The sequence below is a fragment of the Condylostylus longicornis genome, unplaced genomic scaffold, assembly GCF_029603195.1.
Source record: "Condylostylus longicornis isolate FDR11 unplaced genomic scaffold, ASM2960319v2 ptg000034l, whole genome shotgun sequence".
NCBI classification, from domain to species: Eukaryota; Metazoa; Arthropoda; class Insecta; order Diptera; family Dolichopodidae; genus Condylostylus; species Condylostylus longicornis.
The window spans coordinates 1,367,732-1,393,399 of record NW_026578003.1 but is presented as its reverse complement, the minus strand read 5'-3'; the positions used below and the strand labels follow the sequence as shown (position 1 = coordinate 1,393,399).

At 27.3% G+C, this 25,668-nt stretch overlaps 1 protein-coding gene across 2 annotated transcripts in view; it reads left to right on the top strand.

Moving 5' to 3' along the window:
- The first annotated feature begins 15,005 nt into the window (after window positions 1-15,005).
- The window catches only part of LOC129608763 (LIM/homeobox protein Lhx9), a 173,315-nt gene continuing 162,652 nt past the window's right edge, over window positions 15,006-25,668 (top strand). Inside the window, exon 1 of one of the 2 annotated variants that reach the window (XM_055520462.1) lies at window positions 15,006-15,096. The gene's annotated coding sequence lies outside the window, so the exon portion shown is untranslated. Of the gene's footprint in view, window positions 15,097-25,558; window positions 25,633-25,668 lie in introns of those variants that run through there. The other variant, XM_055520461.1, reaches the window with a different exon arrangement.

Sequence of the window (25,668 nt, the reverse complement as noted above, 5' to 3'; positions counted from 1 at the left end):
TGTAAATGGGAAAATTTATTCTTACATAAACAAAAAAGAAAATATCTTTTGCCATCAACCGTGATCTTGATGAAGATTTTATTGGTAAAAAAACAGAATTTTCCTTTGAAAAATATTTTCTACATTTCTTCATTTCAAATTCGAAGCTTCAAAAACAAATTTTTAATAATAGAAATTCGATGAGACCAGCACAAGATCCGATTGCACTTACATATATGTACATTGTACGGAATGATATAAATATATGTATGCTAGATTTATGAGTACTAGCCTGAAACTGCAGCAAAGGAAGAGTTGCACGAGAAAATAGAAATGGTTATATACAAACATACACATATTTATATAATTGTTGAAGCTCAATACATAAAGCCTAGCCCAAGAATAAAATGGAGATACAACAAAATTAATTCGTTCACCTTGTAAAGGTCTAGTTCGTTGAGACCTATCTACTTTAAAATCCAATATAATTCCAAAATAACATTTCTTAAAAATGAATTTTCAAATAAATTAGTTAAGTCAGAATTTGTTAGAAAGGTTCGCAAACCCAACAATTTCTATGATTTCTGTTGAGGTTGGACGCACGTTAAAAAACGCTCAATTATACATTGAACCAACCAAACTTATGTTAAAGCTAATAAAGCTCAGACACCGATATCGTGTCTAATTAAAAGTCGAAAATTGACCGTTTTTTTTTCTCCTAAAAGTGGTATCGATTCTTGTCTCTAATAACTAATATGTAGGTTCGAAATTGTCAAAATAAAAAAAAAATTAATATTAAAGGTTTTAATAATTTTTATTATATAACTTGAGGCGCAACAAGTTGTTTGTTTGAATAAATTTCCATAATTTAAATTTATTATTGGACATACATTTTGTGTACAAACGTAATCGTAGATGTCTAAATTGCTCTATGATTACCCTACTATTCGGAAAAAAAATTAAATAGAAAAGAAATTTTTCAGAAAAATGTTTTTTCTTGTTTAGTTAAAAACGATCAAAATAACACAATTACAAATGTTGTAAATGTTACAATTTTTATATGTTCATTATAGGTCTTTGACGGGCTTCCTTTAATATTTACATTACATGCATGCATGTATGTATGTATGTTGAATTTCATTTTAGAAATTATCTGAATATACGTACATAATTCTAAATAATTTTGATGTTTAATATTAATTTTTTGTATATGCTTAATGTAGAAATGATTAATGTGAACTTTTAAGAATTATTTGCTTATTAAGTTGTTAAAAAATTGCGTTGCGCTGCAAATAACTAGGTATACTTACATATAAGAATATTGATGCACTTGTAAATCTGTTGGTTTCCATGTCTCTATTTCATGTAACAACAAAATGTAAAAAAAACAAGTAAAAACGTTTCAGTCGGTATAAACCGATTGAATAATACCCTGCACCTTTCGTTATTGTGTAGCAATTACTCGAACCTGTGAAGTCATTCTATAGAAACTTCACGGATATGTCTGACCTATAATTGGACATCCGACTGCCAAGTTTCATGAATCTGACTTTATAATTTTTCCAAATATTTAAAATTAGCTTTTGGAGTTGTATGGCAAGTACCTGAAAATGTCAAAGAATTCCATCAAAACTTCACAAATATATCTGATCTACAATCGGACACACAACTGCCAAGTATCATGAATCTGACTTTATTATTTTTCCAAATATTTAAAATATGCTTTTGGAGTTGTTTGGCAAGTCCCCGAACCTGTCAAGCAATTCCACTAAAACTTCACAAATATATATGATCTATAATCGGACACACAACTGCCAAGTTTCATGGATCTGACTTTATTATTTTTTCAAATATTAAGAATAAGCTTTAAGACTTGTATGGGAGCTACTCGAACCTGTCAAGCAATCCCATTAAAACTTTAGAAATATGTCTGACCTATAATTTGACACACAACTGCCAAGTTTCATCAATCTGACTTTATTATTTTTTCAAATATTTAAAATTAGCTTCTGGAGTTGTATGGCAGGTACCCGAACCTGTCAAGCAATTCCTCTAAAACTTCACAAATATATCTGATCTATAATCGGACATCCAACTGCCAAGTTTCATGAATCTGACTTTATTATTTTTCCAAATATTTAAAATTAGCTTCTGGAGTTGTATGGCAGGTACCCGAACCTGTAAAGCAATTCCTCTAAAACTTCAGAAGTATATTTGACCTATAATTGGACACATGACTGCCAAGTTTCATGAATCTGACTTTATTATTTTGCCGAATATAAAAAATTTGCTGTTGGAGTTGTATGGCAGCCACCCGAACCGGTGCAGCTATCCCATTATAATTTTTAGAGCATGTGTAGAATATAATTGGACACTTGTATACAAAGTTTTATATTTATAGCTTTTTTAGTTTTTGAAATATTTAAAATAAACTCTTTGAGTTGTATGGCAGCTACCCGAACCCGTTGTCCGAATTAGTCCAATAACAATAGGGCTCGTCCTTGGCACAAAATAAAAAACTTGTGAAAGTTTGGTGTCGATTGCATTATTCGTTTTTGAGTTATCGTGCGATCGGACGGACGGACGGACGGACGGACGGACGGACGGACAGACGGACATGTCTAAATCGACGCAGAATTTTACGCTGAGCAAGAATATATATATATGTCCATACCGCAGATGACTCCTTCAAGTAGTTACAAACTCCATACCAAAGTTAATATACCCTTCACGAAGTGCAGGGTATAAAAAAGAGAAAAAATATTTTACCTCTTTTTTATACCCTGCACTTCGTGAAGGGTATATTAACTTTGGTATGGAGTTTGTAACTACTTGAAGGAGTCATCTGCGGTATGGACATATATATATATTCTTGCTCAGCGTAAAATTCTGCGTCGATTTAGACATGTCCGTCCGTCCGTCCGTCCGTCCGTCCGTCCGTCCGATCGCACGATAACTCAAAAACGAATAATGCAATCGACACCTAACTTTCACAAGTTGTTTCTTTTGTGCCAAGGACGAACCCTATTGTTATTGGACTAATTCGGACAACGGGTTCGGGTAGCTGCCATACAACTCAAAGAGTTTATTTTAAATATTTCAAAAACTAATAAAGGTACAAATATAAAATTTTGTATACATGTGTCCAATTATATTCTACATATGCTCTAAAAATTTTAATAGTATAGCTGCACCGGTTCGGGTGGCTGCCATACAACTCCAAAAGCAAATTTTTTATATTCGGCAAAATAATAAAGTCAGATTCATGAAACTTGGCAGTCATGTGTCCAATTATAGGTCAGATATATTTCTGAAGTTTTAGTGGAATTGCTCTACAGGTTCGGGTACCTGCCATACAACTCCAGAAGCTAATTTTAAATATTTGGAAGAATAATCAAGTCAGATTCATGAAACTTGGCAGTTGTGTGTCCAATTATAAGTCAAAGATATTTCTGAAGTTTTGGTGGAATCCCTTGACAGGTTCGAGTGGCTCCCATACAAGCCCAAAAGCTTATTTTAAATATTTGGAAAAATAATAAAGTCAGATTCATAAAACTTGGCAATCGTGTGTCCAATTATAGGTCAAATATATTTCTGAAGTTTTAGTGGAATTGCTCTACAGGTTCGGGTACCTGCCATACAACTCCAGAAGCTAATTTTAAATATTTGGAAGAATAATCAAGTCAGATTCATGAAACTTGGCAGTTGTGTGTCCAATTATAAGTCAAAGATATTTCTGAAGTTTTGGTGGCATCGCTTGGTAGGTTCGAGAAGCTCCCATACAAGTCCAAAAGCTTATTTTAAATATTTAGAAAAATAAAAAAGTTAGATTGATGAAACTTAGCAGTTGTGTGTCCAATTATAGACCAGATATATTTGTGAAGTTTTAGTGAAATTGCTTGACAGGTTCGGGTAGCTGCCATACAACTCAAAGAGTTTATTTTAAATATTTCAAAAACTAATAAAGGTACAAATATAAAATTTTGTATGCATGTGTCCAATTATATTCTACATATGCTCTAAACATTTTAATGAGATAGCTGCACCGGTTCGGGTGGCTGCCACACAACTCCAAACGCAAATTTTTTATATTCGGCAAAATAATAAAGTCAGATTCATGAAACTTGGCAGTCATGTGTCCAATTATAGGTCAGATATATTTCTGAAGTTTTAGTGGAATTGCTTGACAGGTTGGGGTACCTGCCATACAACTCCAAAAGCCAATTTTAAATATTTGGAAAAATAATAAAGTCAGATTCATGAAACTTGGCAGTTGTGTGTCTGTTATAGGTCAAACATATCCGTAAAGTTTCTATAAAATGGTTTCACAGGTTTGAGTAATTGCTATACAACAACGAAAGATGCAGGGTATAATTCAATCGGTTTATACCGACTGAAACGTTTTTACTTGTTTTATTTTAATTTTCTGATCGCTGTCTGTCTGTTTTATATCAAAAACAAAAAAGAGAGGGAGTAATGAGGCCGTTTCCGTTTACGTATCTATTTATTCAAATTAGAATTTTATTTTTAAATTTTTGTTTTTTTCTTCTCATTTGTTTCTCTGTTTTCTTTTTTTTTTTAAATAAATTGACAATTATATTTATGTATGTATGTATGTATTTTTGTTTCAATATTTAATTCGAAAAGAAGAAAAAGTTATCATGAGAAAAAATTAAAAAATAAAGACTTTTACTTGATTTATGTTCCGTCAGCTAAAAATTACTTTAAAATTTAAATTTTCTATAAATAGCAAAAGAAAAAAAACAAGAAAAATACTACAATTCGGGTATTAAAATGACAAAAAAAAAATTGCGTTTAAAAATAAAAAATAAAAATTTCCCGTTCTCGATCATTTCTTCTCGTTTTACAATGGGTTTAATACAAAAATTTATTTTTATAATGCCCTACTGAAATGGATGATTTATTTGATTTCGTGAATTTGTTATTAGCGATTTTAATAATTAATTCTTAATGATTATTTTACACTTTTAATTATTGAAATACGGACATAATATGTCCAATTCACAATTTTTATTATTTCCAAGTCTTGTAATAATTTTACTGGCGTTAGAAAATATAATTGAAATACCCTGACATCCAAAATGTTGTATTAATGTAGAATAAAAATTTTTAACAATGTAGTTCCAAATTGCTAAAAATGGTTTTTAATTACGCAGTGAGAAAGCAAACAGCGTTGTAAATAAATCGAGACAATTTCACTAAGTTTATTCGCTCAAAAAACTTTGACGAGATCAAATAATTTTTTTTTTAATTTTTCGTACAAAATATAAGTTTGAATGGAATTAAACGTCAAAATCAAATTATACTATATTTGTACAAACATTCCAACTGCCGATATAGTGATCCAAAATATTTGAACTTCTTACTTTGATTTTTTCAATAATTAAAATATTTAATTGATTGCTAAAGCAGTTAAACTGCAGTAAATTTATTTTCACTGCATTTTGGATGTCAGGCATGGATGTCAGGCATGCCATTTTGAATAATGGCAAAATTTGAATCGTAAGGCAAAAGTAGTTTATGATTCTTGCATTTCTCTTAAATTTAATGGTGTAGTACAAATCAATTTCAATTGCTTATATTGCCTAATTTTATAAAGTTAACTAAACAGTTAACTTTTTATTTATATTCCAACAATAAATACAAACGTATACGAAATAATCATTAGGGATTTTGAGAAAAATAAAAAACAAGAAAGAAACAAACACCAAAAACTCTTTTTATAGTTGCCCTATAAATAGCCCCTTCACAAAGTCTTGTTCCCTTTTTTATGTATGTATAAAAAAAAATAATAATTTTCTCTTTGATTTTCATTTAATGTGTTAAAATCACATAAATCTTTTTTAAAATATAAAAAAAAAACAAGTCATGGGTACTTTTTAATTTAATTTCGTCTTATTTTTTTCTCAATTTAATTTTATTTTCTGAAAATGCGAAAAAATTTTTTTTACCAAATTAAAATAAAAATAAATATGTAAATTATAAGAAACAGCAAAAGAAACCTTATAAGTATGTACCAGCGCACATACAAACACACTCATGAATAGTCGAAAAAAAAAATTGTTCGGAAAGAAATAGGAAAATTTATCAATAAGAAATACAAAAATACGGAGAACAAAAAAAAAAAAAATTTTAAGACAAGCTGTCGGCACCATATAATGATCTCATTAGAGTAATTAATATGAGCTAAAACCATCGGATCGCACACATGTGAGATAAATTTCTTAAATTCTCACAAATATACTATGTATGTATATTGTATTTGTGATTGAAGGAAAGATATGCCAGCCAGCCTATTTGAATTCAAAAAATAAGAAAACAAAAGGATTAAAATTTTAATATGATTTGACAAAAATAAATGTTAAAATGAGCAGAACACAAACCTCAACTTATAAAATGACTTATGATTCATTGACGTGCATTTTATACATATACATATAATTGTTATACATAATGTATATTCGCTTCAAATCTAAACGAAATGTAAAATAAGAAAATAAAAAATTATATAGAGGAACACCCCTTTCAGTTTCAAATTTTTGGAATACATACTTGTAAAAATGCAGATTGATGAGAATTTATTTTTAAAATAGCTTTAATTTTTAAAATTAAAATTATAAATAATACGTTTAGTTTTTGATTAATGTGATTGTCTTTTTGAAAAGATTTACGATACAAATTGTAAAAATTATAAATTTTTATTTGATTGAAAAAATTTCATTATTTTGTTGTTGGAAATTGTTGTGATTTAATTTATGTATGTACATACATGTGTATGCTAATTCTAAATTAGAATAATTTTATTGTTGCTCTTATCAAACCCCGAAATTATTTATAGATTATTGTTATTTCTTATTACTTATTAATTATTTATTTATTTAAAATTTTACACATTAAATTATTTTCAATAGAGACTATTTGAGTTTTTTAGCACTTTTCCAAAAATTTTTTGAAAAAAGTGCTTATTAGTTTCACTCTGTCCGTCCGTCCGTCCGTCCGTCCGACCGTCCGTCCGACCGTCCGTCCGTCCGTCCGTCCGTCCGTCCGTCCGTCCGTCCGTCCGTTCGTCCGTCCGTCCGTCCGTCCGTCCGTCCGTCCGTCCGTCCGTCCGTGTGTCTGTTTACAAAACTTCTACATTCTTAAAGATAGAAAGCTGAAATTTAATACGTACATAGATCTTTACTAGAAACTTATTTTCGTAGAACAAAATTTTTACCTATCTCCCCCCCTCTAGAAGTTATACCACCCCAAAGCACTAAAAATAGCCTATTTTAACTATTTGTTGAAACCATAAGCATTTTTGAAATTTTGCAAACGCAGAAAGGCAGTAGCTTCCTTCCCCTAGCGCAGTATACTATAGCTAAACTTTAGAAAAACAAAATGGCCGTTCAAATTTACCGTTATCTAAAGTCCTTTTTTTCCAAATTTTTGATCTCGTTTTTCTTCTAAACCCCATAATGTAGAACTTTGAAATTTTAGCAGCTTTTAGACATTAATAAATAATTCATTTCGTTAGAAGAAAATTTTTTTCCATCTCCACCCCCTCTCAAGTTATGGCCTCTTGAAATTTGTAAAATTTGCATTTTCGCCGCCTTATATTTCTGAAACCGCAAGCTTTTTCAAATTTCTATAAACGCAAAAAGTTAACGGTAAATTCCATGATATTAAAAAATATAATTATTTTTCTTAACTCATACAATTAAACCTTAAAATCGAGCATTACGTTAACCCCTGCTTATATTAATTTTTGCTTTATTTCAAAGACTGCATAAATCGTTCATCCTAAACATATGCAATCCTAGAAATAGTTTTGTATATGAATGAAAATAATTTTAATAGTGTGATAGGTATACATACTCGTAGACTGTATTTAAAAGCAGAATTTTCACTTGTTGAAGGGAAAAGTGCTACAATACAAACCATTGGTTTGACCCAACTTTATTTTCGAAATTATTTTATTATTGCGATACCAAATATCGCAATAAAATACTAGTTTATTGACCTCTTTTTTAATTTTTAAAAACTCATAATAGTGTCTCCAGATCAGCTTGCAGTGAATTATCTGTCAAAATTTTACATTTTAAAACCCTTTAAAAAGATCACACTGAAGTATTTTTTTCTGTGCCTTTACAATAAATTTAAAATGTTGAAATAACAAATACAATATGCCCTGGCACCAATTCACTTGCTCTTAAAACTCCTCATAAATTTTGTCTTTGTTCGAAAAATGAAAGTGCGAATTTTACAATTTCATTCAAAAATTTAAATTTGAAGTTAAAATTGAAGCCAACTTTTCCTAAAATTATAAATGTACTATAAATTATTTTACCGTTAATGTTGAGTCTAAGAAAGCTAGTAGAGCCATTTCAAATAAGAGATATTATGGGTGTTAAATATTATTAATTAACAATAAAAAATTTTTGTTTCTAGTTTCTATTAAAAGTTCATTGTCCTGTGTTTTGTCCACATTTTCATTTTTTCTATGATAACCGTTATTATTTAGAAAAAACAAAATATTTCGACAAGTTAAGGACTTTTCATGACAAAAACATGATATATACATGTGTATTTACATCTTTGATTCATGGAGTTCATCTACGAGTACCTACTTATAATTCATTGTCATGTCCGTAATATAAAAGTAATAATAATACTATGTGTTTTTTGTAATTGGTCATAGAATTTCAATTAGAAAAAAATTAATTTTTGGTATTCCAAATTTCTATTTTATTATTATACTTAAATAAAATATTAATTTTCCAATTTTATTTAAAATAAGTATAAGTAAAATGTTTCACCTCATTTCAAAATTAATTGAAATTCCATTTCTTTCCATTTTTGTTTCTCCTCAATAACTATTCCTTGTTAAAAATCAATTTAAAGTTCAAAAACAACCACAAAATGAGAAAAAAAATTTTTTTTTTTCTCAATTTTTATTGTACTTATCTAAAATAAAGAATTCCCGTGGTAAAATAAAAATATTAATATTAAAAACGTGTTCAAACTTTATAATTTTTTAAATGAAAATAAAAGGTATTATTTGTATATCTATACTCTACACACACTCACATTATTTTCTTCATACTTGCATACTTATACCTAAATATATTTTTTGTATTAATAAAAATTCTTTTATTTGCCGCATTTTAAAAACTATGTTTTTATTATTAATAATAATAAAATTATCATTACAACTCCAATGAATATTTGAGTGTGAAAATTAGCATTAAAAAAAAATAATAAAAAAATAAAAGCAACAACAAAATAACTCTCATTTTGGTCATCAACAATTGAAACTGACATGACTTTATAATTTTTTCTCTTATTTGGAGAGTTGGAGTTTGTTCAAATTGAAATCAATGTTGTAGCCAAACTTGTTTTAAAATGTAGTGAAATTTGCTACATTTTTCAAATTAAACTTAGCACATTTTAGTATACAGGTAGGAAACGGTAATTTATTTATATACCCGTAAAACACAACTAGCTACTAAGAAAAACATTAAAGAATTTCTAATTAAACGTTTTACAATTCCGTTTTTTGTGCAGAATGTAAAAAATAATTTTTTCTGATCTGTCAAACAAAAAAATGTTGGTGCTATTGTATTAGCTGTTACAACTAGTTTTATTCAAGAAATGATGCATTTCGATTCTTTCCCATTTTTCATATAAATTTTTCTGTTAATTTTTTCTGTTAAATTTTGAGATAGAGCGTATAGAATTCCCAAAAAGTAGAAAAACTAAATCTGACGTCTAAAACTTTAAAGTTCTTGTTCTGCTGAAATTTTTACGGCGAATTCATTAAAAATTCTAGATTTAGCTAAGCAAAATAGTAAATTCTGAATTTTTTTTTTGGTGTTAATATGGTAACAGATTTACTACACATTTAGTAGATCTTTAACACTGATTTAAAATTCATGTAGAAAGTAAAACAAAAACAATCAGAACGACAATAATAAGAGAATGTCATAAAATTTTATTGAAATTGAAAAAGAGTTAAAATATTTTTTTGTTTTGTTTTGTTTTAATAAATATTTAATAAGAAAATTGATTAAAAAAATGAAAAGAAAAGCATAACAATAACAATAATAATAAAAGAAATGAAAAGGAGAGACAAGGTCAGTGCCTGAAACAAAACGATATCTCCCATTTATGTATTGAGAATCGATTCAGTTACAAAACAAATTAAGTATGCGGAGAAAAATGAGAAAAAATAAAAATAAAAGAGAAATACAAATAAAAAGAAAAAATATGACTCAATTTTTTTTTCCCCCAATAACAGAAACTCAAAGTCAGACGTCTGATTTGTTATTTCTTTTTTCTTATTTTTGTTTTTTTTTCCATTGCCTATATTAACTGTTTAACTGCAGAATAATTTTAAAATTCTTTGTCAGTAGCATAAATGATTTATGGTGATTTAATTGAATTATGATTGGAATAATTTCTGTTTGTTTATAAATTTTTTTGTTTAGTTTTATAGTTTTAGTTTTAGTTTTCATACTTACCTTACCTTCAGTATTTTTATATGTATGTATTCGGTTAAATGAATGATATATAGCACACTAAGTAGAAGAATATTAGAATATTTTAAAGAAATTGCGAAATAATATCATATGTAGCTACATATGCTTATAATAGAAAACTATTGTCAAATTTTTCCGAATTTGAATTACTTTGGTGTTTTACACTGAAAGGAAGTGCTTGATGGCAGGATGCGGCATTTTCTTTCCTGGCAAATGTCTGAATTTAATTGTTGTAAGTGATTAAATTTTTTTACGAAAGTCAAGATACATTCACTTAATTCAGTTCAACTTCTTTCATCTTACATCATTAAAAATTTCTGAAATATTAAAATATCTTAATTATGCATTCATTGGTTGATCGGTTTTAGGGGTTAATATTTTTGCATTGGTTTCCAATTTAAAAACTAAAATTTTGTCAAAACTTGACAGTTGTTGTACGTTCGATTATGAACTGTCTACTTATTCCAATTATGTCTAAAATGTTCTTGCTGCGTATTACATAAGGTATTCACCTAGTAAAAACAAGATGACTTTTTGTAGTTATTTGCTAATTATTGCATAATAATAAGTTAAGAATCAGTCAAATGATTTATTATTTAATCGTTCGTGTTGTAATAAATTTAATAAGCGCTTGAAGTCCTAACATGTTCTTGCAAAACTTGATTTGCAATAGTTCAAATTTTTTCATATGATGACTCATTACCGTAAACTTTTGAAGTCAGTGGAAGTGGGGTATTTATTATAAAATTTAATGTGTCCATTTTGTGTTCCCATTCTTGTGTACCTTGTCGGCTGTTTAAATACATGACATATATGTAAAGTCAAATTTGATTAAGTGGAAAACTCTACTACTAGACTTCGCTGTCTTGCTTGTGGCATACTAAAGCGAATATACTTACATATATGCTTCTTTTATATATGAAGTTAAAGAAACACAAGTATGTATGTTTTAGTATGTACGTGAGTTTAATTTCCCAAAGGGGGTGCCAAAAAAATTCAATTAGTTTTATTTAAATCATGGTTATTGATTTACAAATATGGGCAAAAATCATATTTCTTATTAAATTTTTCTTTTATTATTTTTTGTATTGTAATTTTTATAATTTTAAAATTAATTCTAAAAAATGACAATAGCAATAAATAATTGTTTTAATAATGATTGGGTGTAATTTTTTTTTTTTGATTGAAAAAATTAGCAATACCGTGTGTTGTACGTTTCATTATTGAGTCTAAGAAGTTATGAAGTGTTACAAAATGAATAAATGCGTAAAAATCGTGTTAAGAATTTAAAAAATCAATTTTCATTTTGTTAACAGTCATTTTAAAGAAAAGAAAATAAAAAATGTAAAAAAATAATGTTAAATTAAAACGCGTTACACATACCTGATGTTATTGTGAATTGCGTTATGATTTCATAAATTTTAAAATGAATACTCGTATAAATTGAAAGTATGTTGTTGAAAATAATTACAAAAATGGATAAAACAAGTGTGCATATGTACAGATTAATATTCTAAGATAAAGGCTACTCGAATAATCTATATAAAGATTAGGTTTTTGGTAAACATTAACCATAATATATAGAAAATCATCACACGAATCATATTTTTGAAATGTTACAGGCTATTAGCAGTTTCTCATCAGTCATCACTTATAATTTGTAAAGATATCAAGTTTTTACCGTTATAACTTGTAAACTTAATTTTGATAAAGAAACTCAATTAACACTGCATCATTCTTGCTTCTTTTCATAAGATTTTTGCTTGCTAGCGCCTGAAGAAGGGCATCTCATAAAATACGTAAGTTTAAGATCAAATTTTTTTTTTATTAAGCCATGCAATTTCAAATTCTAATTCTGGACAAAATATATTAAATAAATTAGTTTCTAATTTACATTTAGAATACGATGCAATGCAATACAGTAAATAATTTATTAATTACAGTAAAACATACCGACAAACATTGTCTAAATTAATAAAATAATAATGAAATGTACTCTTATATTTTACTTAACAAAATTACGACAAAATATAAATCTTGTTCTTTTAATGGTTAATAACCTTAAAGACAAAGTTCTAACGAAAATGTAACGAAAAAAAAAAAATTAATACATAAATTACCTAACATTAAAACAAAAAAAAAAAATACACTTATCCTTCAAGCTCACAGACTTTTAAGATTCTGTTTTTTGTTTTTTGTCATATTTATGCTCTTTATATAATAAAATAAACATTATATACCAACAAGTATATTATGTATAAATAAGCTGCTTCAAATTTCTGCACATTTTTCCAAGAAGAAGAAAAAAAAAACCGTCCCTAATCAAATAATCAATATAAAGTTGAGAGAAAATGAAAAAATTTTCCACATTTCATTCAGGATTTTCATTCAATTTTTCTTTTTTCTCTCTCTCGTTCTACTTATATATATATTTCTCTTTTTCTTTTTTTTTGTATATTTTCTTGTTATTGTTGTAAAGATGACATCCTATTTGTTCCCTTGTCCTCCCTATCTCTCTTTCATCCCTTGTAATTCATTGGAATTTCTCATTTTATTTCTCCATCTTTTTCATGATTTTTTTTTTTTAACACACTTTTTTCCTTCTTTTATTTTTTGGCCTTGACTTTATATTATGTAGATATGTATGTAAGTTAATGTAAGTATGCATATTGTTGTCTACCTTATCCTCTCATAAATATTCCTTACGATCCTACATTTGTATATATATACATATGTATTTAGGTACTCATGGTATTGGTACATATACTTGTGCATACATTTATGGTATGGGTATGGGTATGGTTTGTTGGTTTGTGGCATATAATTGTTGATTGAAAAAAGAAATCTATTAAAGTTTTTCATTTTTATTTTCTTTGTAAAAGAGTAACACGGTATGAGAAAAGATGCAAAATCGATTGTCATTTCAATGAGAATAAAATAAATAGTTTACATTTTATTTTTTCCTCAATAAAATCCTTGTTATAGTTTCATAATTCTATTGTCATTAAAATTTTCTTAAATTAAAAAATGTCAAATTACCTATTGAAAAATTCATAGTGATAAATTATTAATTTTCTAAAGCATTTTCAAATTTTGCCGAATTTGCCGAATTCTCTCGAGCCGTCGAATTCGAAGCATTCGATACTATCTATGAAATTTTTCTTTTTTATTAATTGTATTGTAAAATTCTTTATAATGTCGGCTAATTCGCTTACTTGCCGCATTATATTTTCATTGGTTAGATTTTTTGTCGAAATCGCTGTATATAATACCAAAATCTTATATTCACCAGATTTCTTAGCAAATTCTCCATAAATTAGTTTGTACAAATATTAAATAAAATTAGAAATCATCATTAAGTTTAATAATAAATTATTTTGATATTTGATCCTTTTAATTTATTTACCATGCAAATGAGTCATTTACAAAAATTAATATAATTTTTGGGGAAAATTTTTTTTATCTATGACACATAATTATAATTTTATTTTTTTTTTATATTTTTATACCCTGCACCTTTGGGAAGGGTATATTAACTTAGGTATGGATTTGTAATTACATGAAGGAGCCGAGCCGAGTCTTTCGGTAGGAAAATGTATATTCTTGCTCAGCGTTCTGATTTCGAAATTTTGCATTCATTTAGACATATTCACTCGTCCGTTCGATCGTACAATAACTCAAAAACGATTAAAAATAACTAAAAACGATTTCATAAATTTTTTCTTTTGTGCCAGGGACGGCTCTAGGAAAAATTCGGTCAAAGGGTTCAAATAACTGCCATTAGAAAAATAATTCTATACTTATATTTCAAAAACAAGTTTTTATACTCAAATTTTCCAAATGCAGGGTATCGGATTCAGTCAGATTGAAACGATTTTATTTGTTTTTTTTTTATTTGTCCTCATCAACAAATAAAATTTATGTGCGATTTGAAAGCGACCAAAAAGAAGATAATAAACAGTTTTTAATGAGACATTCACATTTAGAGCTACATTAGATCTAATTCTTATTATAAGTATGTGGGCGGCGATATATTGTGATTCTTATAATGACAAATGAAAATTAGATTTGAAATGGAAAAGCATTTTATTTATTTTTTTTTTGTGGTTTATTTTTAATTCAAAAATTCTTTTTTTTCTCTTATGTTCTGTTTTTTGTTTTGTCGCAAGTTATTTAAATTTAGATTGTTTATTTTACAATTACTAGTTGTGAATATTATTAATTTATTTTTTTTTTAATTATAATTATTATAACGGAATAAATTTATCATTTTTAGCATTGTAAACTCTTTTTAATTATGTCCAAGTAGACAAATATTCGAAAGATTTTTCAGCGATGTTAAGTTGAAAGGTCAAATTCTGAATCAATTCTCTATATCTGTTCGACCGTCTGTTCATTAAAGTTCATATTTCTAAAATCATAAAACTTAAATTTGGTGTTTCATGTTTTGTTTGAAATTTTCAGAATCCACAAATATCGATAAGGAGCAACATCCGACATAATTGTTAATTCATAGTTAATAATTACTATTGATTACTCCTGTAAGACCTGTATTCCTTCAATTATTCTTAAAAAGGTATGAATTGAGAATATGAAAACTATTTGTATAGTGCACAAGACACTTTTTATTAACAAATGTTAGATTGCTTTATTTTTGTTATTGTTGCCCAGCACAACGTTGTAATAGATACAATTAATAAGTAACGTTCATTAATAACCTTAATTTTAAGAAATTTTTTACTTTTATTTCTTTTTGTATTAATTAGCGCAGCTCATATTTTATTTCATAAACAATCATTACATATTTTTATACAATAATTTCAATAAAACTCTTTAAATACAAGGTGTCTCGCATTAAGTAATGTGCACTGTATATAAGATCATTTAATAAATTTCCATTTTAGAAAACGAGAACATCACCTCCTGATTTCTAAATTATTCACATTTCAGATTTATTTTACTGTTGAATTTGAAATCTCATTTAAGGTCTAATTAATGCTTGTTTTCGCTGTATTTTAATAATAATGGAAAAAACATGGAAAATTTAAAAAAAAAAAAACAAATTTTTCTCTTCACATAAATAATTTATAGTGCGTATACTGTGGTGTAACTTAGTTATCATTTTATTTCCAGAACACTCTATAAAATATAGAAAACAATTTACTTTTGAAAAACGTGTAATATGAGTATTTATAGTAAATATAGGTAAAGATAAGTGTATAGTCTCATTAAAATAAATTTTGGTAAAGACAGCATCTAATTTGTACAATCATATAATAAACTCGATTTCGTATGTCCTCATATTATTTTTTATATTTTAAATGGAAGGGGTTAATTTGAAATCAATTTTTGTTTTAGCAAACACATGTTCATACGCACATTAAACATTGATATTAGTTACCCTTTTGCAATTTGATTTTATACTCATTGACTTTAACGTATAAGCCAATTAGAAGTTAAAATTTTCGTTCGCAATCGCAAAATTTAACAGATCGAAATCTTTTGACTTGTATTCTATTTTTTCTACCATTCTGGTAACAAAATTAAATTTTATATATTTTTCATTCACAAAATTTATGCGCGCTCTCCTCTAACTTTGTTAATATTCTCACCCTATTTTTTTTTGCATTATTTTTGTTCTACTTTCATTATCTTATCTACGTTCTTGCACATGTACAAAATTATGAAGGAAACTACCGGATTTTATATACATATATGTATATATTTCAGTTTGTATAATAATTTGTAATAGCAGAAACATAATTGGTAGTATAATCGCAATTTAATTTTGTAGCGTGAAAGTTGCCAACTTGTTTTAATCCCAAAAAAACTATATTTGAGAAAAAAAAAATTAGTACAAGTTCATATTATTTCGACCAGAAATGTATTAGTTACACTAATACAGACTACAGGTATTAGTTGTACTCATGATTTTCTCACTGTTCTCTTATACAGTTTAAGATCTGAAATTTTTTTGTACAATTACCATCTTAAAAATCGATTTGGTCTTGAAACTTAATTTTAATTTTGATAAATTAGAAAAAAATTTTAGAATCAAGGTTTAACAATTTGTAAGCCATAATTGGGCGAGAAACTTTGAAAATTTTTAATTCAATTTAATATTAAATTTTTCAACAAGGGATTCCAATTATAGTATAAAGCACCTTCTTTATAAGGTTAATCATGAGTCTTGTGAAGGTAATCTTCATTATAAGTGAGAATAATATTGTTCCAATCTCTAGACTATAAAGCCATACAAGTCTTTCTTTTCTTAATTCTTCATTATAACATTAGTATTACTAATGAATTGGTAATCCTATAATACGTGTGAAGCATGAATATTATAATTTCTTCCAAAATTCCAGCTCCAATATGTTCACTAAAATAAATTTTAAAATTCAATATTTCCAATTAAAAATAATAGATTTTGGCTCTTAAAAATCTAAATTAGAAAAATTAAAACAGAAAAAAATCGAATATTGAATATTGTATGTAAATGGATTGATTCTATGCCTGCATTTCTGTTTCTACATTTTATAAATTCGTAAAAATAAAATACGTTATGTATGTACATACGTACAAACTTGCATACATTGTATGTACAATTGCATACCGTCTCAATTGAAATGTTATAACCGGTAAGGATAATGATTTTTCACACATTCGTTCTATTCCAAAAAAAAAAAAAAATTCTTTATAAATTAAAATAATATCGAACGGCGGTGGCGGCAACCAGCTATCATACATACATATTTATAGAAACAGTAATGAGGCCTAGAATTTAGAGTAAAATCATTTATTTTTCTTTAACAATTTTTATTTTTCTGTTTTCTTTATTTTTATTTTCTTGTCCTGCTCTTATTTTTTATCATTCGTTCATATTCAATTGAAATTTTAATTCAATTCAATTCGATACGTCATTATCATTTCTATGCTGTGTTGTGTACGCCGCCGTTATTATACTGATTCAAGGCGAACAGAAAAATAAAAGCAAAAACAAAGTACTCACAGACACACACTAAACAAATAACGACGTGAAAATGTTATCGTTCCCTTCTTTGTGTGATGAATTGTGGAAAACTGAAAACAACAAAAACAGTAAAACTTGCAAAAATTGTTGATTATTTTACTGTTATTCGTTTTGTTGTTGGCTGCCGCTATTGCCGCTGCTGATGTTATATTCATATTGTTGTTTCCATTTTATCTTTTTTAAGTTTTCATCAATTCTTTTCATCTTTTCCCTCGAATTAAGTATTTCTTCCCTTAGTTATGTTTCAGTTTACTTTTATATTATTTGGTATACGTTAGGTTGACCATTTAAATTGTGAGAAAAAGCGGGATATATGTATACATATGTTTGAAAATAAAAAATCTAGTTATCGCATTTACTTACATACATATAAAATTTTATCAAAGTCGGTTTAACCGAAGTTTAGAAGGTTCAGAAGATTACGGACAGTCTGAAAACCGCCAGACTAACAACCAAACTACTCAGTAAAAATAATGTCTATTAGATTTCTGCGACAAAGAGGAATACATTTTTGAAGTCGACTTGTGAAATTTTATCTCCACGATTCTTATTTTATGCCATTCCACTATTCATAATTTATTCGTATAACGTTTGTTAACATTGTAAAATTCTTAATATACAAAAATTTAATTATTATGATAATATTCTTAAATAGAGTAAATCAATGCGAAGTACTGAATATAATCCGGAACTGTCCTGGGACATTCGCATCAGATGGTTAGTTGACTTGTTTTATATATTTATTTCCAATATACTGTCAATATACTTATCTATGTGTAAGTAAGGAACACACATACATAAATATATAAAATGTGTATTAACGTCTAAAAATAAAATTGAGTTTTCTTTTGAGTGTGTTCGTATTGTGTTTGAACATATATGGCAAAGCAAGGCAAGTATTATTTTCAATGTTGCCGATTCCTGTTTACTCTACAAAAGAGATAAAATACCATCTATGAAAAACTGTTGATGATATTTTATAAGTACAATAAGAAAATAATAACAACAACAACAAGAAAAAAATATCCTTAATTAGGAATTCGTTGAAAGTACAATAAAGAGAAACAGAGAAAAAAAAAATAAAAGGAAAGAATTGCAATTACATCACTCACTATAACATAATGATGATGATGATGATGACGATGAAATGATATTGATCATAATGATTGTGATGTTGATATTGATGGTGGCAAAATTTAATATAAAAGAAATAAAAGAAGGAGCAGAGAACGAGAAAACAACAAAAAACAGAGTGTACAATAAAATTAGGGAAAGGATAAAAAATAATAGGACTCTAAGGGATTATTCTATAGCTATACAATTTAATATATTATTATAAACGCATAACCATACATACATACATACGTACTTGTATGGGTAGCGTTTGTATAAGTTATGTGAAATGCATAGAGAATTAATTTTGTGTGCATATTATTTACGTGTGTGTCTTTGCCTGCACATTGCTTTCATATTTGAAAAATTTTTCTTTCTTGTTTTTTTTTTTTTTACAAAACAGTGATTATCATTATTAATTTAGTTAGGGTCACATTCAATTCCTTTTGTAATTTGAGTTATGTTTGTTAATTTACGGTTCAGTAATAATGATAATTATAGTTATCTACTATTATAAATCTAGTTAAAAATAAAAAAAAAAAAACGTACCATATTTTTCCTTTTTTTTACTCTTGAAAGTTAAGTATAAGTCGGTGTGGTATTTGTGATTTTGGATAGAAAATAAATTTTATTTTCAAATACACCGGCCATATTAATTAATATGTGTATATGTAATATAATATATTTAAGCATATGGTAACAATATTATAAAAATTTTTTAAGTTTTATTTAAACCTAAAATTATTTAATATTAATCTTATATTATTAACTTTGTATGAGAGGGTAGTAGGGTGAATTGGAATTAAAGAGAAAAAAAAATATTTTAAATTACATTAAATCGGATTAAATGAATTCATTAGGATTTGAAAAAGAATTGTGTGCATCCATGCCGTCCGTATATATTTAACACTTATGTGGTCTTGTAATCACATGATTTTTTTCTTTTTTTTTTTTTGATACAATTTAATTAATCTTGGATTAAGGTATGTCAGAAATTTTAAAATTTTGAATTTAATCTTAAAAAAAAAGCATAATTTAATTGGTTCAATTAAATGAAATTGGTTTCCCATCTCTTAAGAAATGAAATTTCGTTTAGTAAAGACAATGCAAGTTATTTAAAATTTTATTTTGAATTAATTGAAATTTTTTAGAGAGGAAAGGAATTCTTAATTTGAAAGCGAAAGAAATATCAATAATTTTATATTCTCGTCACCAACAGATGAGACAATCAATGAATAGACTTTAAAACTTATTACATAAATTTCAGAGAAATAAGTGTAAGTGTTCAATCTTATTAGAATGCAGTGTTTAGTGAGTTTTATTTAAAATATTACCGCATTCTCTTAAAGTATCCCTATATGAATATCTAAAAAGAAAAAATCAAGAAAAAAAATTAAATGTGGAAAACAATTTATTATGAAAATCAACATTATGCAGGTTATCATCTGTTCTGCAGTTGTAAGAAGAAATTCCCATTAGTTATTCTTATAAGAATCTTATATAATACACGTTGTATTAGCAATAAATTAGTAATATTATAAGAGTAATAGTAACTCAGTTGGTAGAGAGTCCGCCTCAGTTGGTAGAGAGCAATATGTCACTGATTCGAATCCAGAAAAAAATTGAAGGGAGGAGAGAAATTTTTTAATTTTTTTTTTTGCCTTTAATTCGCTCTCTTAATTACGTCATTCATATATTTTCGGCAGTTGTATGAAGAAATTTCCATTAATAGTTATTAAGCAACCTATTGCGGAAAATTTTATGTTAGTAGAATTGAAATTTTTCAAAAATAATATTTAAAATTAAATTTTAATATAAGTGTTAATTGAACAGTATTTAAGTTTATAAAAATATATTTTGTATTTCGTTCAAATGCAAGTAATTAATCACATGGCGTAACACATGTATAACACTTATTTTACACAAACTTTAAGTAACTGAATTAAAAAAAAACCTATAATTTATTTCACTACATGAAGATGAGGATTCATATAAAATACTGAAATTAATAAGGCAATATTTCCCATTTTCATATAGAAAATATCAAAATACGAGGGTCACTATTTATATTTCGGGTCCTGGCAATACTAGTGCTGCCAGGTGCAATCTGACACTTCCATTGGAAAGTTTGACATTTTTTAGGACAACTTCACTCAGAACGTTTTGTCATTCGAGCGCGAATTGTTTTGTTTACAGTGACTTGAAAAATTCATCTCGGTCAAAAAATGGAATTGTCTCGTGAAAATTTTCGTGCGATGATTTTTTACGATTTTCGGCGCGGATTATCGAGACAAGAGTGTCTCGATCTACTTGTTTCGACTTTTGGTGATGAAGCACCATCAAAAACCACTGTAAATCGCTGGTACCAAGAGTTTGGTTTCGGACGCCGTTCGCTCCAGGATGAATTTCGTGAAGGTCGGCCAATTTCGGTCGTTTTGCCGGAAACCATCGATGCTGTGCGCGAAATGATAATGATGGACCGGCATGTGACATACTGTGAGATTGAGGCATCCTTGGGCATTAGTTCCACCAGCGTACATAAGATATTGCATGAACATCTTGCCGTGAAAAAGGTGTGTTGTCGATGGATCCCAAAAAATTTGACGATTGCACAAAAGAAGGCTCGTGTCGATTGGAGCAAAGAAATGTTGAAAAAATTCAATCGCGGTGCGTTAAAAGACGTTTATAAGATAGTCACAGTTGATGAATCATGGATCTATGCATATGAGCCCGAAACGAAACAGCAATCGACCGTATGGGTGTTCCAAGACGAGCCAAATCCAACAAAAGTTGTTCGTGGAAGAAGCACATCGAAGCAAATGATCGCGTTTTTTTTTGGTATAACCGGTCATGTGGCCACAGTACCTTTAGTGGAACGTAGGACGGTCAATTCTGAATGGTACACCACCATCTGTTTGCCGAAAGTTTTCGAAGAAATAAGGAAAACAAACAAGCGCCGGCGAATCATTCTTCATCATGACAATGCAAGCTCTCACAAACCAGCTGAAACAATGGACTATTTGAGCACTCAAAATGTCGAATTGATGGGTCATCCGCCGTACAGTCCTGATTTAGCACCCAATGACTTCTTCTTATTCCCTCACATCAAAATAAAAATGCGTGGACAACGATTTTCAACACCTGAAGAAGCAGTCGATGCGTTCAAAAACCATGTTTTGGAGGTGTCTCAATCGGAGTGGAAAAAGTGCTACGAAAATTGGTTTCAGCGCATGCAAAAGTGTATTGATCTTCAAGGGGAATATTTTGAAAAACAATAAAACCATTTCCAATGATAAATGTTTGTTTTTTATTGCTAGACCCGAAATATAAATAGTGACCCTCGTATAGAGAAAATTCATTGAAACGAACGGTAATTTATTTCGAAAAATTCAAATTATTATTGAAAATTTTTTATATTTTATTAGGGTAGAAAACAGTTTGCTTATTACAAAAATTCATTTTAACCCTTCTGTAAAACTTATCAATTTCGTTTTGCTTCGAATATTTTTTTGTGCTCAGACTCAGATATACGAAACATCATTTGCATGCATATTTTACTAAAATGGCTATAAGTCTATGAAAATGTGTTATATGTACAAACAATTTTCACAAATAATTGAAATTAATATTAAAATTTTTTAATTCAGTTTATAATACATTTGAAAACTGTTTTAATTTACTATGAATTATATTATTTGCTTATTGAACTCAGATTCGAACTTAACTCTGTTTCATATACATACATATATGCAGTGTATTAGTAACCTTTTCAGTGTCACTTTGTCATGCACAAGAAAACCGGACTTGGGGCGTGTTTTGGTTAGAGAATTGTGTGCATTTAAAATTTAAATTCCATTTATCTTATTTTTTAATTCAATTCCTTATCTTACTATTCTCAGATCCTGAAAATAAATTTGCCATACAAATCTTACCCTTCACATTTACGTTCTTTGGACCAAGAATTTTATAAGAACATTTTATTAAATATCGTGATGGCAGTTTCTGTTATAATAAAAGCTGCAACTCAATATGTGTGATTGTTTTGGTTCAAATTTTCTATGTATAAATTTTAGTATCCTCCTAGTAAAATATCTTATTGTAGAAAGACATTAAAAAATAGTTTATACTCATATTAAGATTTTTTTCTTTATAACAACTTTGATTTTAATTTTCTCTTATTTTTTCATTCAACTTTTTTTTCTCTCTGTGATTTAAGAAATTACATCGGATTTCCGAAAATCATTTTCTTCAATGAAAATATCAAAAAAGAAAAACTTCAAAAGCACATTTTTGTTGTTGTTTTTGTTATTTTATTTCTTGTTCCTTTCGTTTTCTTACATTTATGCTTTATGGAATCATACATGTTATACCTATGCATAACTATACAAATATGTACGCACATGATATGTGTATGCATAACTGTTATTATTATTACTATTATTGTTGCTTGCAAATATTTTTATTAATATAACTTAAATGTTACAAGTATGGCTGTGTGTAGGTATGTATCCACCAATTCTTGTTATAGTTTGTGCAAATGTAAAATTTATATTTTCAATATTCTTAAGCATTACTCTTTCATTTCAATATTCATGCATAATAATGTTTGTCTGTTATGTAAGTATATACACATTTTGAATGTGCTTGGTTAGATATAAAAAAAAATATTTTATAATGTTTAGAGGAACAGATAGAGTGTGTAACACGTGGCGAAATAATTTCCTAAAAGATTAACAAGAAAAAAAACATAAAGAAAATGTAAAGAGGAAAAAATAAGGAATATAACGGGAGTGAGGGGAATTTTGTTCTCCCTTTTTTGCTTTGTTTTTTTTTTTTTTTTAATAAATCGCACTTAAAAAATTAAATGGGGGGAAAAATATTTTGCCTATATTTTATACATTCAAATCATACACTATTTGCTTAAGTTAATATATTCATGAATACCATCTCATACATACAATAGTAATGTTAATGTGTACATATACCAAAATAGTAAATTGATTACATACACACATTTATGAATGTACGTCATTATGTATGTGTAATTCGCAAATCCAAAAAAAATTGTTATTTGAAAATTAATTTATAAAAAAAAACACAAAGTACTTAAACTTTTTTAAAAATTTTTTTCTAGAAAAGCAAAATTATTAAATATTTTATTTATTCAATAATAAGTTAATACAGTATAGAGTATACAGTCCAACGCGATTATATTTACACTTTTTATTAAAATTTTAGCACAAATGTATGTGAGATGCAATAGAGTCTAATTGCAATTGAACATTCTCTATTTTGAAAAATTTAATTTTTATGTCAACTTTAGACTAGGGATGTGTTATAATATTGAATATTAATTTACATTATTTTCTGAATCTTACGCTAGATTAAATTTCTTTTTTATCTGGTAATTGCCAGAATTGCGTTTATAACCGAAAATCCTTGATGCTTATAAGCGGAGAAAAAATTTATTTACGTTCATATGTAAAAACCCTTTATGTATATGAAACAATGCCGAATATTTTTGTGCTCATAAAAGTTTTGTATTATTAAATGAGTTCCAGTTTAAGCAATACAAATAGTATAAAGAATTAGAAAAATTGCATATGGGTAAAATTTGCTATGCACAACAAAAAAACAACAGTTTTGCTTACTTATATGCACGTGTCCAATTAAAGTGTTTCGACTGTATAATCATAATTAAATTTTTGGGAAGAATATAAAACATAAATTCAATTAAAAAATGAAAAAAAAAATAATTAATTAAAAAAAAAGCAAGTATTTTATATTTTAAATCTTAATTGGTACACAGAAGGACAAAAACAAAAAACCGGAAAACTTTCCTCCTTCATGGTTATTTCCAAACAAAAAAAAAAAAATATTAAAATTGAAATCACGTGCCGCTTTGTGTATGCACATATAGGTTTTTTTTTTTTTTTTAATATTTTTCAAATTAAAAAATAATTGGAATTTTATACATACACATGTACATAATGTAAATGATATTCATTTGTTGAATTAGAGTAATTTTAAGACTGTGGTGTATTGATAAAAAATCTATTCAATGAATTAATTTATTATAAATTGTCATTTGTGCAATAATCGTAGAAGCAATGTCCTATGGTTCTAATCGAAAGCAGGCCTGATTAATAACTCAATTTTTTGAATAATTTTCATGCGTATAATTAGACATTTGAATTTCAAGCACAAGGGAACTTTTTACTAGTGGATATTAAATTCAATGAATTTTTGTTTATAATAAGGAAATTCTCTATACATGTTCAAGGGATACAGTCATAAGCATTCATTAGAATGTATAGTATTTATTAGACAGAGATTCAACTGTGTATTATATTTGTATTTAAATAATGAAATATTCAAATAAGTTAACGTTAAACTTTATTCCAAAATTCTGTAAAAAAAAAAATTGAAAGTTTCAAAAAATTTTTGAACGAATTTACCTGGTTAGAAAAAAACTGAAAAAATAAAAAAGGGGAAAAATTTGATTTTTTCTAAAGTTCGAACGATTGGTAATTCAAAAGTACACAAAATACATAATCAGGCAAGCTGTTTATTTTGAGCCCTTCACTAGGCCTTTCGGAAACTGTTTGTTTGAAGCCCCTATCTTTTTCGGAACGGGAGTTATAATCAAAAACTCCGAAAAAAAAGTTTTACCCATTTTCGACCCTCTAACCAATGGTATATGTTGTTGTATACCTTTCTGAATCACCCTGTATGTATTAGCTGGACAGGATTATTGTCCATGAAAATTCGACTTAAAATTTCTATTTTAACATTTTACATATGTGTTGACTTACTATTTTATTTGAAATTTATGAATTTATATTAAAGATTAATAAATTTTTTTTTTTAATTTCAGGTATGTAACTTAAACCATTTTGGATATTTTCAATTTTTTACTTCTTAACTTTGGATATAAAATGTACTTATTACGGGAAAATGTACTTAGAGGTATTATTTTTTAATTTTTAAATAAATAATAATTAA